General features: G+C 44.0%; 1 protein-coding gene across 8 annotated transcripts in view; it reads left to right on the top strand.

The window, feature by feature from the left end:
- Gatad2a (GATA zinc finger domain containing 2A) overlaps positions 1-12477 on the top strand; it is a 110926-nt gene that overhangs the window by 5062 nt on the left and 93387 nt on the right. For 7 of the 8 annotated variants that reach the window (XM_076845238.2, XM_076845197.2, XM_076845229.2 and 4 more), the window contains exon 1: positions 11355-11574. The exons of the other annotated variant lie outside the window; for it this stretch is intronic. The gene's annotated coding sequence lies outside the window, so the exon portion shown is untranslated. Of the gene's footprint in view, positions 1-11354; positions 11575-12477 lie in introns of those variants that run through there. 8 annotated transcript variants of the gene reach the window in all.

Below are 12477 nucleotides of genomic sequence, written 5' to 3'. Positions count from 1 at the left end.
ATAATGGGTGAAAATCTGAACTAGGCTCCTAGTGGGCTGCTCCCATGTTTGAAAAAAAAAAAAGGTTTTATTTCTGGAATTATTAACCCCCTCCCAACATATAAAATGACTTTGTTACTGAAGCAAAGGAAAATTTACTAAACTTAAATATGTGTGAATTCTTTTTTATTCTTTTTGAACTGGGGATCAAACCCCAGGGCCTTGAATTCAATTCTTTTAAGGATACATATTCCACTATATGAGAAAGAAGCAAAGTTTATTATTTTAAAAATTTAAAAAATAAGGTAAACAACTTTAAAGTGATCTCTCTTCTCTTTGAAATAATGTTGTCTCTTGTGTACCACAGACTTCACTCTGGTGGATGGTGGCGCCACCACTGTGTCTCTATCTAACAGGAAGTTAAAAATTTTTTTTTTCTTTTTAATTGAAGGATCCTTACAGCAATAAAAGACCTTGGATAGTTAGAAATAATATTGATCTAGGTACATTTATTTGATGTAATGTATTATGGTTATCCATTGGTGGGCAGCTTTAAAAGGCATGTGGGTCCAAACACTGGTCAGCTTCTAACTCTGGCTGATAAACTGTTGATTTATATAACTGAAATAGCTAGGAAGTCAGGGTTTCCTTCCTGTTGGAGACAGCACTGGGGGCATTCAATCCCTATGGGATCTTGATGATAAGAAATAAGCTGACCTCTTTTGGAAATGGAATAAAACTACTGTATGGAATGGTTTTACCCAAATGAATGGATGGTGTTATTTTTAATTTCTAGTATTAAGTTTTGCTTTATCATCTCTGACAGCTTTGTTTATAATGGTATGGTTGTTTGAATAGAGTTTTTTCTTCTAAACTGGCTTATAAGGGACATATGAGCACTCAAATAAGAGCTTTACTTATGACAGAAAAGCTTATTTGAGTGCTCATATGTCCCTTATAAATATAAATATAAATAAATAAATAAATTTATTTTATAAAAAATATTCATTTTTATTAAATAAATAAATAAATAAATTTGTAATTAACTTATTTATTTAGTCCTGGGGATTGAACCCAGGGCCTTACACGTGTTAGGTAGATGCTCTACCACTGAGTTACATCCCCAGCCCAGCCCCTTTTTCTTTCTTCCTATTAGGGTCAAACCCAGGGCTTTGAAAATGAGTTTTTAAAAATGTAACTTAAATTGGATTAAACATTTGAAAGTGTTAAATCTTCTGGTTGATGTGACTTCCTATGTCAGCAAAAATTCAGCAACAAATGTTTGCATGTCTGAGATGTATGTGCAGGTGCTGGGGTCTAGTAGGAGCAGAATTGTTGCAGTGGGCCCTCTGGGACCTTGCATCCCAGTTGAAGACAAGAAAATAAACGAATGTACTAATATTGTGGGGTCTCTTTGGGAATCTCCCTAAATACTGCAGCTGGTGTCATTGAGAACCTGGGGTGGAGTTTCTTGGAGCTTTAGAAGCAAAACCTCCTTACCTCTTTTAATTTCCTCTCTAAACTTATTTCCTCCCTCCAAAAGGAGGCAGAAATTATGGCATTTTTCCCAGTTGATTGTTGGCTGTTGGCAATAGTTGATCCATGATGACTGTGGCTGTAAACTTGGAGAATTGAGAGTCTGGGCTTTTCTATCTTTTTTTTTTTTTTTTTAGAGAGAGAGAGAATTTTAATATTTATTTATTTTTTAGTTTTCAGTGGACACAACATTATTGTTTGTATGTGATGCTGAGGATCGAACCTGGGCCGCACGCATGCCAGGCGAGCGCGCTACCGCTTGAGCCACATCCCCAGCCCCAGTTTTGCTTTTCTTGACGTTGGTAGTGGTGTGTGTTTTTGGCATTTCTTCATGGCAATGCATGAATAGCTTGAAATTGTGTGTGTATGTGTGTGTGTTTGGTATCAGGGACTGAACCTAGAGGTACTTAATCACTGAGCCACATCCTTAGCCCATTTTTATTTTTCATTTTGAGACGGGGTCTCACTAAATTGCTAAGTTGCTGAGGTTGTCCTCAAACTTGTGATCATTCTGCCTCAGTCTCTGGGATTACAGGTATGTGCCACTGTACCTGGCTGAAATATTTTTTGTTTTGGGACAGGGTCTGGGTCTCATAGTGTTGTCCAGGCTGGTCTTGAACTCCTGGGCTCAAGTGATCCTCTTACCTCAGCCTCCTCAGTAGCTGGGTCACCACATTTGGCTTGTTTGAAATCTTTTTTTTTTTTTTTTTTTTTGAGCACTGGGGATTAAACCCAGTTTGCTAAGTTATAGCCCCAGCCTTTTTTTTTTTTAATATTTATTTTATTTGTTATTTATTTATTTATTTTTAGTTTTCGGCGGACACAACATCTTTGTTTATATGTGGTGCTGAGGATTGAACCTGGGCCGCACGCATGCTAGGCGATTGCACTACTGCCTGAGCCACATCCCCAGCCCCTCCCCAGCCCTTTTTGAGTCTCACTAAGTTGCTTGAGGCCTTGCTAAATTGCTGAGATTGACCTTGAATTTACCATCTTCCTGCTTCAGCCTCCTGAGCTGCTGGGATTATAGGCAAGAGCCATCATGCCTGGCTGCTTGAAATCATAAAAAAAGAAAAAAAAATTCAGAGAGGGAGGCGCTTGGCTGTTGTAGGAAAAGTGAGATTTCCAATAGATGATTGCTTTGCCATGTATTGGTAGATTCTTTGTGCATGGGGTTTATTTTGTCCTAATGTTCCCTCTTCCACTGGGACTGGGAAGATGCGGTGTATTTATATATTATTTTGCAATTTTGGGGATTGACCTAGGGGTGATCTGCCATTGAGTTACACGCCCAGTTCTTGGGACAGGGTCTTCCTAAGTTGCAGAGACTGGCCTTGAACTTTTGATCCATCCTCCTGCCTCAGTAACTGTGCTTCCTGAGTAACTGTGATTGTAGGCATCCACCACTGTGTAGTGCCTGGCTGAGAAGGTGCTATTTTGACTTTCCCATATTAGGGCGAGGTTAGAAATCTTAGATTTGATGTGTTGTCCCACTCCCACCCACCAGACTTGGAATTGAACTCAGGGCCTCAACATGTTAGGCAAGTGCTCTGCCACTGAATTATACCTTCAGCCCTTTCTTAAGATTTGATATTAATCCACATAGGCCAATTATTTAACAGGTGATTTTCTTAGGTAGATGGATCTGTGAGGGGTGGAGTCAGAGAGTAGGGCTAGATTCTCATTTAGGGCACAGAGGGGAAAGGGAGGAGAGTGTTATAATGAGAGTTCTGGTAGTCTGTTCTGCCTGCCTCCACTCTCAAGTAATGACTCTGGAGTTGGAGAGACAGGCTTAGGCCGGAAGTGGATGTGGACAAATAATGCAACTGTGCATGTGACCAGGCTCCCACCTCTGGGCTCCTGCTGCCCTTGGGAAGTAGATGCTTGCTCCGTCTTCACTTCCTGTTCTTTCTCTCTCTTGGCTTAGTACTTGGGCCCCAGTTTGAACATAGAAAATATGTTCAAGTACTCCTTTTTTTTTCTTGTAAGTGGCTTACCTTTAGAGCTGGAAGCCACCTATGGATTTTCACTTGGCAGTTCTTGGGGCTCGGCTAATATACACACAGTACAGAAGCCTATTTGGCAAGATGGCCAACGGGATAGTTCCTGTCACATTTTCATAATGTTGCTCTCAGGAGCTTATCTTCTCCCAGGGCTGTCCTGGAGGTGTATATAGAACTTAGAGAAACAGAGAGCAGATAGGTATTTCAGCAAGAGTGTACTCTTGAAGAATGGTTTGTAGTTATTTATGTCTGTTTGTGTGCAAAGGTACTGTGGAAGTCACTATGTAAGTAGAAACTTTAGAGCCAGAAAACTTTGGGTTTGAGTCAGGATTCCATAACTTCCTGGCCTGTGACCTCAGGAAAATGGCCTAAGTACAAGTGACCTAATCTTTTTGATCCTTAGGTTCTTGATCTGTGGTATGGGCATGGTGAACAAACAAGTGGCCAGATTATTGTAGGTGTCTGGTAAACGTATTGTTACAGAATTATATCAAGGCTGACTGTCCCTTTTGAGGTTGGCATTCAGGTTTGGACAGGTATCTACAGCAGTTAATACTGCTTAAGAGCAAGCTCATCCGTGTTGGAACTCAGGCTGGACATGTCTGAGAGCTGTTGTTGTGGAGGTTCGTGGGTTGACTTATTTTTCCCAGTGAGATCCCTCTGTTCATTGCAGCAGTATCACCTTAGGATACTTGCTATATGGACTTGCAGTGCCTTCTGAAGCATGACGGGGTAAATGAGGGAAAAACTGAATAGCTAAACTCCATGTGGCTGCATATCTACTGGCAAAAATCTACCTTCTAAAGATATGGAAATACTAATTTAACTTGCTAGGGGTTAGGCATTTGGCTGGAGATAGGAGTTCATAGGCTACCAAGAAAAGACAGATGCAAGAACCAATAAGTGCAGCAGAATGCTACAGTTGAATGGAGGAAGGAGGAGGGATAGGGAGAAACTTCTTGTTAGGTGGCTAGGCATTCTGGTGCAAGGAATTGTGTGGGTGGCAAGGATCTGCAAGTAAAAACAGCCAGGTAAGTTCTCTCAATTTTATGAGATATCCTCATCTTAAAATCAGAGTTAGAACAGAGCACTTCAGCAAGAAAAGCTGAAGTTACTCAAAAGTAGAAAGTCTTATAAAATGTGCCATAATGGGGCGGGGGTAGAGCACTTGCCTAGCATGTGTGAGCTATTGGGTTTGATTCTCAGCACTGCCTATAAGTAAGTGAATAAAATAAAGGTTTATCAGCATCCAAAAAATATTTTAAAAAAATGTGCCATAATTGAATCCAAGCTGGGCACCATGGTGCACACCAATAATATCAGCAATTAGGAAATCTGAGGCAGGGGATTGCAAGTTTGTGGCCAGCCTCAGCAATTTAGAGAGACCTTGTCTCAAAATAAAAAATAAACAGGCCAGATGTGGTAGCCTGTAATCCCAGTGGCTTGGGAGGCTGAGACAGGAGGATCACAAATTCAAAGCCAGCCTCAGCAATAGCGAGGCATTAAGTGATTCAGTGAGACCCTGTCTCTAAATAATTTTTTAGTGGGGCACATTTTTCATTACAGTGGCTGTAATCCCAGTGACTCAGGAGGCTGAGGCAGGAGGATTGCAAGTTCGAGGCCAGCACCAGCAATTTAGCGAGGCAGGCCCTAAGTAAATTATGAGACCCTGTCTCAAAATTAAAAAAAAAAAAAAATCCCCCTTTACTGGGGATTAAACTCTGGTGTGCTTAATCACTGAGCCACTACAGCCCCTCCTTTTTAAAAAAATTGCTTAGGGCTGCTCACCAAGTTGTTGAGGCCGGCTTCAAACTTGCAAACCTTCTGCCTCAGCCTCCCCAATCTCTGGATTTTCAGATGTGTGCCACTGGGTTGACCTTCAGCTGGTCTAAAATCTTAACACATCAAGAATAATTTTTAAACTTTCATCATGATTTCAAGCTTTAGGATTTATTTTTAACCTCTCAAAGTATCCCTATGGAAGTTTGACTTTTGACCTAAATTTGAAATGAAAAATTTTCCCGAACCAAGAGGTAGTGAAATATAGGCCTGATTAGGCCTTCAAGAGGGTGTGGTTCTTTGTTATCACTCTGTGAAGGAAAAAATAAATCTAGAAAGACCCTCCACCTCTATGGGGGAGGGGGGCTACCTATCCTATTAGAAAAATACTTTGGAGGAATGTTTTTCCTCTTTAGAAAACAGTAAGTTGGACAGTTTGCCAGTTTAACAACTGGGGTGTGAACTGGATGCCGTTTTCCTTTTTGTCTAAACTAAGGATGTTTACTGGCAGACCTAGGGATGATGTGACTAACACTCTTTCTTTGCAGAGCAGGTTTGAATAGGCTGATATTTATACTCAAGACTGGCAGCCTTTTTAAAAGTTTAATAGTACTTTCTGCTTTTTCTTCTTTTAATTTCTTAATTCATAGGACACATAGTTTACTTACTAACTTTTCAAAGACTTAGCATTGATCTAGATTAGGTGGGAACATATGTAGACACAAAAGAGATATTCCTTGCCAACTAGTGAGACAGCAGATGAAGACAGTGGGAGATGCACTTCTGGCTCACAAGAGTTCTGAGCTGGCTCCGGTTGTGGCTCAGTGGTAAAGCTGCTTGCTTGCCCAGCATGTGTGAGGCACGGGTTCGATTCTCAGCACCACGTATAAATAAATGAATAAAGCCCATCATCAAAAAAATACATAAAAAAAAAAAGACTTCTGAACAATTTGTGCTTAAGTTTTTAGGGAAGTTTTTGTGCTCAGAACCCTATAGGAGCAGGAGGGACATCATCAGGGCCACCCAAAGACTCACTGTGGAAGGAACTGCCTAACTTCAGATGGAGCCTGAATTCAACATTGCCTAAACTCTTAAGTGTAAGGAATTGTGGTTACAGACACCATTCACAACAAAACAAATGCATGTTGACAAAGTGGACTAAGTCTACAAAGCTGTGTGTCAGGGAGCTTCAGGGAGGTTTTTTTTCCCCCCATGCTGAGGAATTGAACCCAGGGATATATGACATTCTCAGCCCCTCAGGGGACAACAGTACTGTTAAGCTGTCTGTCTCCCATTAACTCCTCATTTACTGTGGGAATGTTGTGATTGAAAAATGACATTTGTCGCAATGGTAACACATTGGAAGTGTTGTGTTTTTCATACAACATCACTGTAAGAGTACCTTTAACTATTTTCTGGTCCTTGAAGAAGTATCAAAACTATCAAAGTACTAAGTAAATCAGATTCAGGTGGAAATTAATCTTTCCTTTTCCTTTCCCAGTCAGTTGCCTTGTATTCTCACTGAGTGAGAATGGATTTGCAGTGAAATAAGTAAAATGTTCCTCCCTTAGATATTGTGGTTATTTCATCCTTAAATTCAGTGAAAACAGCTAGGTGTGGTGGCACAGACCTACAATCCCAACTTTTTGGGAGACTGAGGCAGGGGGATCACAAGTTTCAGGCCAGCCTGGGTAACATAGTGAGCCCCTGACTCAAAATAAAACATAAAAATGACTGGGTCCTAACTCTGTGGCAGAGCACCTCTGGGTTCAATCCTTAGCATTGGTAGGGAAGTCAGCAAAAACAGTTTAAACTTTAGAATAGTAAAAAAAGTAAAGTAGGGAGAGCAGTCAGTGTTTTTTCACAAGGATAATAATAAATAAATAATTGTGTATGTGTATGTTAGTGTTACCAGGGATCAAACTCAGGACTTTGTGTATATTAGGCAAGTGCTCTGCCACTGAGCTTACCCCCAACTTTTGAGTGTATATGTGTGTGTGTATGTGTATGTTCTGTTCACCATCTCGTCAGTTTTTGGAGAATGTGCCTTCAGGTGCCTCAGCCCATAAAAGTCTTGGGATGAGTTTTTGTCATCTAGTGTTTATCATATTAAGGCATCTTGTATTCTGTTCACCAGAAATTTCAAAGAAGGGCTGGGGTTGTGGCTTAGTGGTAGAGTGCTTGCCTTGTACATGTGAGGCACTGGGTTTAATCCTCAACACCACTTAAAAATGAAGAAATAAAATAAAGGTATTGTGTCCATCAACAACAACAACAACAACAACAACAAATCAACAAAATTAAAAACAAAAGAAGGGGCTGGGGTTGTGGCTCAGCGGTAGAGCACTTGCCTAGCACATGCGAGGCCCTGGGTTCGATCCTCAGCACCACATAAAAATAAATAAATAAAGGTATAAAAATTTTTCAAAGAAATCTTCCTTTCTCCTTCCTTTCTTTATTTCCTTCTTTCTTTCTGTCTTTCTTTTCCTTTCATTTTGTTTTTTAATTAGAGGTTGAATCCAGGAATGCTTAACCAGTGAGCAACATCTCCAGCCCTTTTCTTTAAAAAATTGAGAGAGGGGGCTGGGGATGTGGCTCAAGCGGTAGGTCGCTAGCCTGGCATGTGTGCGGCCCAGGTTCGATCCTCAGCACCACATATAAACAAAGATGTTGTGTCCGCCAAAAACTAAAAAATAAATATTAAAAATTCAAAAAAAAATTGAGAGAGGGACTCACTTAAGTTGCTTAGAATCTCACTAAGTTTCTGAGGCTAGCTTTAAACTTGCTTTAGCCTCCTGAGGGCTGGGATTACAGGTGTGCACCACTGCCCAGCTCAAAGAAATTTTCTCATAAAAAAGTATAATACCATAAACATTCATTCACTAGGTGATGCTACTCCTTTTCAGGCCATTTGACACTGCATCCAGGCTTTGACCAATTTCTGCTATAAAAGGAAACACAAATATGGAATTAGGCTCCAGTTTTTTTCTTCAGTTTCTCAACTGTGTAGGAAAGGGCTGAGATGGTGTTTAGAAGTTTATCTAATAGTATATTTGGAAGATAGACAATTTTACAGTGGTTAGGGTGTAAGGAGGCCTGACTACTGTTAGCAAGGATTTGGTCTATGAAAGATATGAAGCTTGGGCTGGGGATGTGGCTCAAGCAGTAGCGCACTCGCCTGGCATGCATGTGGCCCGGTTCGATCCTCAGCACCACATACAAACAAAGATGTTGTGTCCGCCAAATACCAAAAATAAATATTAAAAAAAAAAAAAAGATATGAAGCTTAAAATGAGTTTGAAGGAAGAATTTAAATAACAAGTGTTTGTGTGTGAGTATGTGTGATTCAACTTGTAAGGTCCTCATGTATGCTAGGCAAGTGCTGGGGTCACAGCCCAGCCCACAAGTGTTTTTAAAGTACTTTATTTATTTATTTATTTATTTATATGAGGTGCTGAGAATTGAACTCACCTCAAACATTCTAGGCAAGGACTCTACCACTGAGATACAACCCCAGCTGTACAACTTACTCCCCCATCATATACCTTTATTTATTTATTTTTTATGTGGTTCTGAAGATAGAACCCAGTGTCTCATGCGTGCTAGGCAAGTGCTTTACTACGGAGCCACAAATGCAGCCTGAACAACTTACTCTTAAGGCCAAGGGAAAGCTGAGAAAAACATGATTCTAGCCCAAGTCATCTCTTAGTTTCTTCAGGTTTAGAATGTGCAGGTGATTGCATCATATTTCATAATCACTAGCTGAACTATTTGCTACTTAGTCTATACTAGGCATCCAGGCAGCAAGGATTTTAGTCCAAGCAGTTAAGCCTAATCAAGGACCCACAAAAAAGGCCTGGATTCACTGCCATTTGTCACTTTATCCATCTATATACCTGGTTTTCTTATCACATAAATAAACCCTGTAGCCACTTCACCTTTGCCCACTATCCCCCATTCCCCGACTTCCTCACCTGGAGAAGCTGCCACTGACCTTTGGAGCAGCCCACTTGTCACCAGTGCATAACTCAGACCACAGGGATGTGTCATTAATATGTTACAGCTGATACCTCCCTCTTTAATACAGGGTAGTTTGTCACTCTGGTGACTCACAGAGGGCTTGCCAGCTCAGGCTCTGGAATCCTTACATTCATCTCAAGTCTCAGGTCTCTATCCTGACCACCCTCTACTCCGTTTTAGTTAATTAAGTTGGCATTAATCAAGACTCATGTAAGGAGCCATGAAGTAATATTTTGCTTGTATTGCTTTAATATACACCATCTGATTAATCATCACAGCATGAGGCAGTTCTTAAAATAACACAACCACTGTATTAGAGTGAAAATTCTAAATATTTGCTCTATCCTTGCACATGGCATCCGGGAAGTATCAGAATTCCTATACCAAGTTACCTGTTTGAGAATAAGAATGTTTTTGTTTGGTGTTTGAATTTGAACATTTAAATTTCTTTGTAGCAAAGCAAGTTGCTGACAAGAAAAAAAAAAAAAAACCAACAACTGGGTCACAGAAACCTTTAGAAGTAATCAATTTATATTTTGTATCATTTTTAGGTTGAGGAATGCTTCTCTTTTGGTCCAGGGGAGGTTGTACCAGATGTTTATTTTATTTTATTTTATTTTTAAATATCTTTATTTTACATTTATATGGGGCTGAGGATCGTACCCTGTGCTTCATACATGCTAGGCGAGCATTCTATCACTAAACCACAACCCCAGCCCTGTACCAGATGTTGTATTAAGCATTTGGAAGATTTTGGGGAGGAATCAATGAAAAAAGTTGCCAGGTGTGTGAAACTAGATACAATTAAAAGGGGGCTTTTGGGAACTTCCTGTTTAGGAGGGTCATATAGCAGAAAAACAATTTTGTAAAACTTAGGTTCTAAGTGAAACGTTTTTCTAGATAAGGGTAGACACCCAATCGTGGGAATTACATTCTTGTTCAAATGAACTACAATACGGAATATTAGAGTATGTTGCAAGTGGTAAAATTATATTTGGGGAACTTTAAAATTGTATATATGTATGGCGTGTTATAAAAAAAATTAAATCACTACTCTTCAAGAGTCTAGGCATCTCATCACAAATTGTTTAAATTGGAAAAAGAACACGGAAAGAGTCTGTTCTGGTGATTCTTTGCCTTGAAAGAGCCTTGTGATACTAGGTTTCTCGAACTTTATACTTTCCCTACTGAAATTGTATTTTCTCTTTATATAGTTTAACATCTCCAAAGCCCAAATCTTTTTCAGGTTAGACTGTGTTTCCCCTGTGTCGCTGGAGAGGGAAGGATGCAGATTTGTCTTTTTTTGGGGAGGGAGGGTGTTCATCTTCTCTTAGAGGCACTGGGGTCGGGGCAGCTGATTGGGAGGCGATTCGAAGAGAGCAGTCATCCCCAAGTGTCTTCAGGTGGGTGGATTCTTTCTTAGTAGAATTTCGTACACCGTGCTGAAAAAGTTATCGTTCACCTGATCGACACCCCCATCCGAAAGAAACCGTGGTCGAAGTTCCCCAGAGGGAAATTTCCGTGTGACGAGCCCACGAGGGCGGTATTCTAACCCCGTTTCAGAGGTTGCAGAGTTGTTAGAGGTTGCCCAGCTCAGCTGGAGCGAGGTCAGAAGTGAGCGCGTCGTTAGTCAGCCTTGGGCGCGGCCCTCCCAGTTACTCCATGGGGCGACAACCCCTCCGCCTGTGGAGGGCGCTGGGACTCAACCAGTACCGAACCCGCCCGAGCCCGCGTGGGAAATCAAATAGTCTACCAAGCGCCGCATGGGAGCGCGATGGGGAGGGGCGGCGCTTCCGGGGCGGGACCAGCCAGCCTCGCTCCGCCCTCCTAGCCGCCAAGGCCCGCCTTCTACGCCGTAGAGCCCCGCCCATCGGCCCCTCCCCGCCCATCCAGGCCCCGCCCACCGCCAGCCGGGCCCCGCCCAGCCGGGCGCGGGCGGGCGGCGTCGCCTTTAAGAGCTCCCCGGTGTTTTGGGGGCCGCGGGCCGGGCGCGCTGACCTGGTGCGCATGTCCCGGGCGGTGACGCCGGCGCCGGGCTCCATGTGTGCGGCCGAGGGGCGCATTATCTGGCCGGCGGCGCGGGCGGGCGGGCGGACCGGCGGAGCGAGCGCCGTGGGCCCGGGCGGCCCCACTGGCGTAGCGAACACGCACGGCCCGGCGCCCCCGGCCCCTCCGCCGCCCGGCCCCGCGGGCGACCCCGGACCCGAAGCCCCGCGAACCCGCGCGTTGCCCTAGGGCCCGGCGGATCCGCGGCCCGGTAAGTTCCGGACCAAACTTGACTGGGAGCGGGGGCCAGAGATGGGGTGTGGGTACGCGATGGAGACTGGAGCGGCGTAGGCGGCGCGGACCAGTCAGGGTCCTAGGGTCTTGGGGTCAGTGGGGGACCCCCAGGTGAGCGAGGAAAAGTGAGAGCGAGCGAGTTCTACTCCTTGTATTCCGGGAGCGTCTTTCTTGTGTTGCCCCAGAAAGTTCCCGGCTCCGACGCTGCCCGGGCACGTGGGGGCCTGGCGGGGCGGGGGTCCCGGAAAGTCGCAGCGTCTCCCGGCTTCCTCCTGCGCTTCCTCCGGGGCCAGGGAGGGGCCGGGCCGCGAGGCGCCGCTTCGGAGCAGTCGGGACGAGTGGGGGGGGGCGGCGGGCGGGTGGCACGTGGGCGCGCGGGGCTGGGGTCCCGCGCAGGGGGCGGGGGTCCCAGGCGGGCCGGCTGCGGCGCTGAACCCCGCGGCGGTGGCGGCGGCGACGGATCCCGTGTCAGAATAAGAGTCCCCGCGCGCCCACGCCTGCAGGGCCGGCCCTCCCCCCGCCCTTCCCCTGCTCGCGCCCTTCCTGCTTGACCCCCGGGAGCCGCGGGACCCTTCCCCCTCCCTGGGCTTCATCTTTTTTCAAGGCCCTACACTTTAAATTTGCCTCACCATCTAGGAGATGGCTCTATTGATTTCTTTCTTTCCCACCTGGAATGGGTTGGCATCAGTGACTAGACAGCAGCAGCTGGCCTTTTAAAGGGATTATTGCCAAGAATCGGAATTGATCACTTCAACAAGGAAAGGCTTATAGGCAGGGCCGCAGCGACAGTCGGACACTTGGGTTGTGCACACACAGACTAAGAAAGGCATGGGGATTCCTCCCTTAGGAACTGAATGACAACCCTTGAATGCATGTTTCT

The sequence above is a fragment of the Callospermophilus lateralis genome, chromosome 1 (assembly GCF_048772815.1).
Source record: "Callospermophilus lateralis isolate mCalLat2 chromosome 1, mCalLat2.hap1, whole genome shotgun sequence".
Lineage (NCBI taxonomy): Eukaryota > Metazoa > Chordata > Mammalia > Rodentia > Sciuridae > Callospermophilus > Callospermophilus lateralis.
Note: the sequence above shows the minus strand (reverse complement) of the source record. Positions and strands in the feature narration are given on the sequence as shown.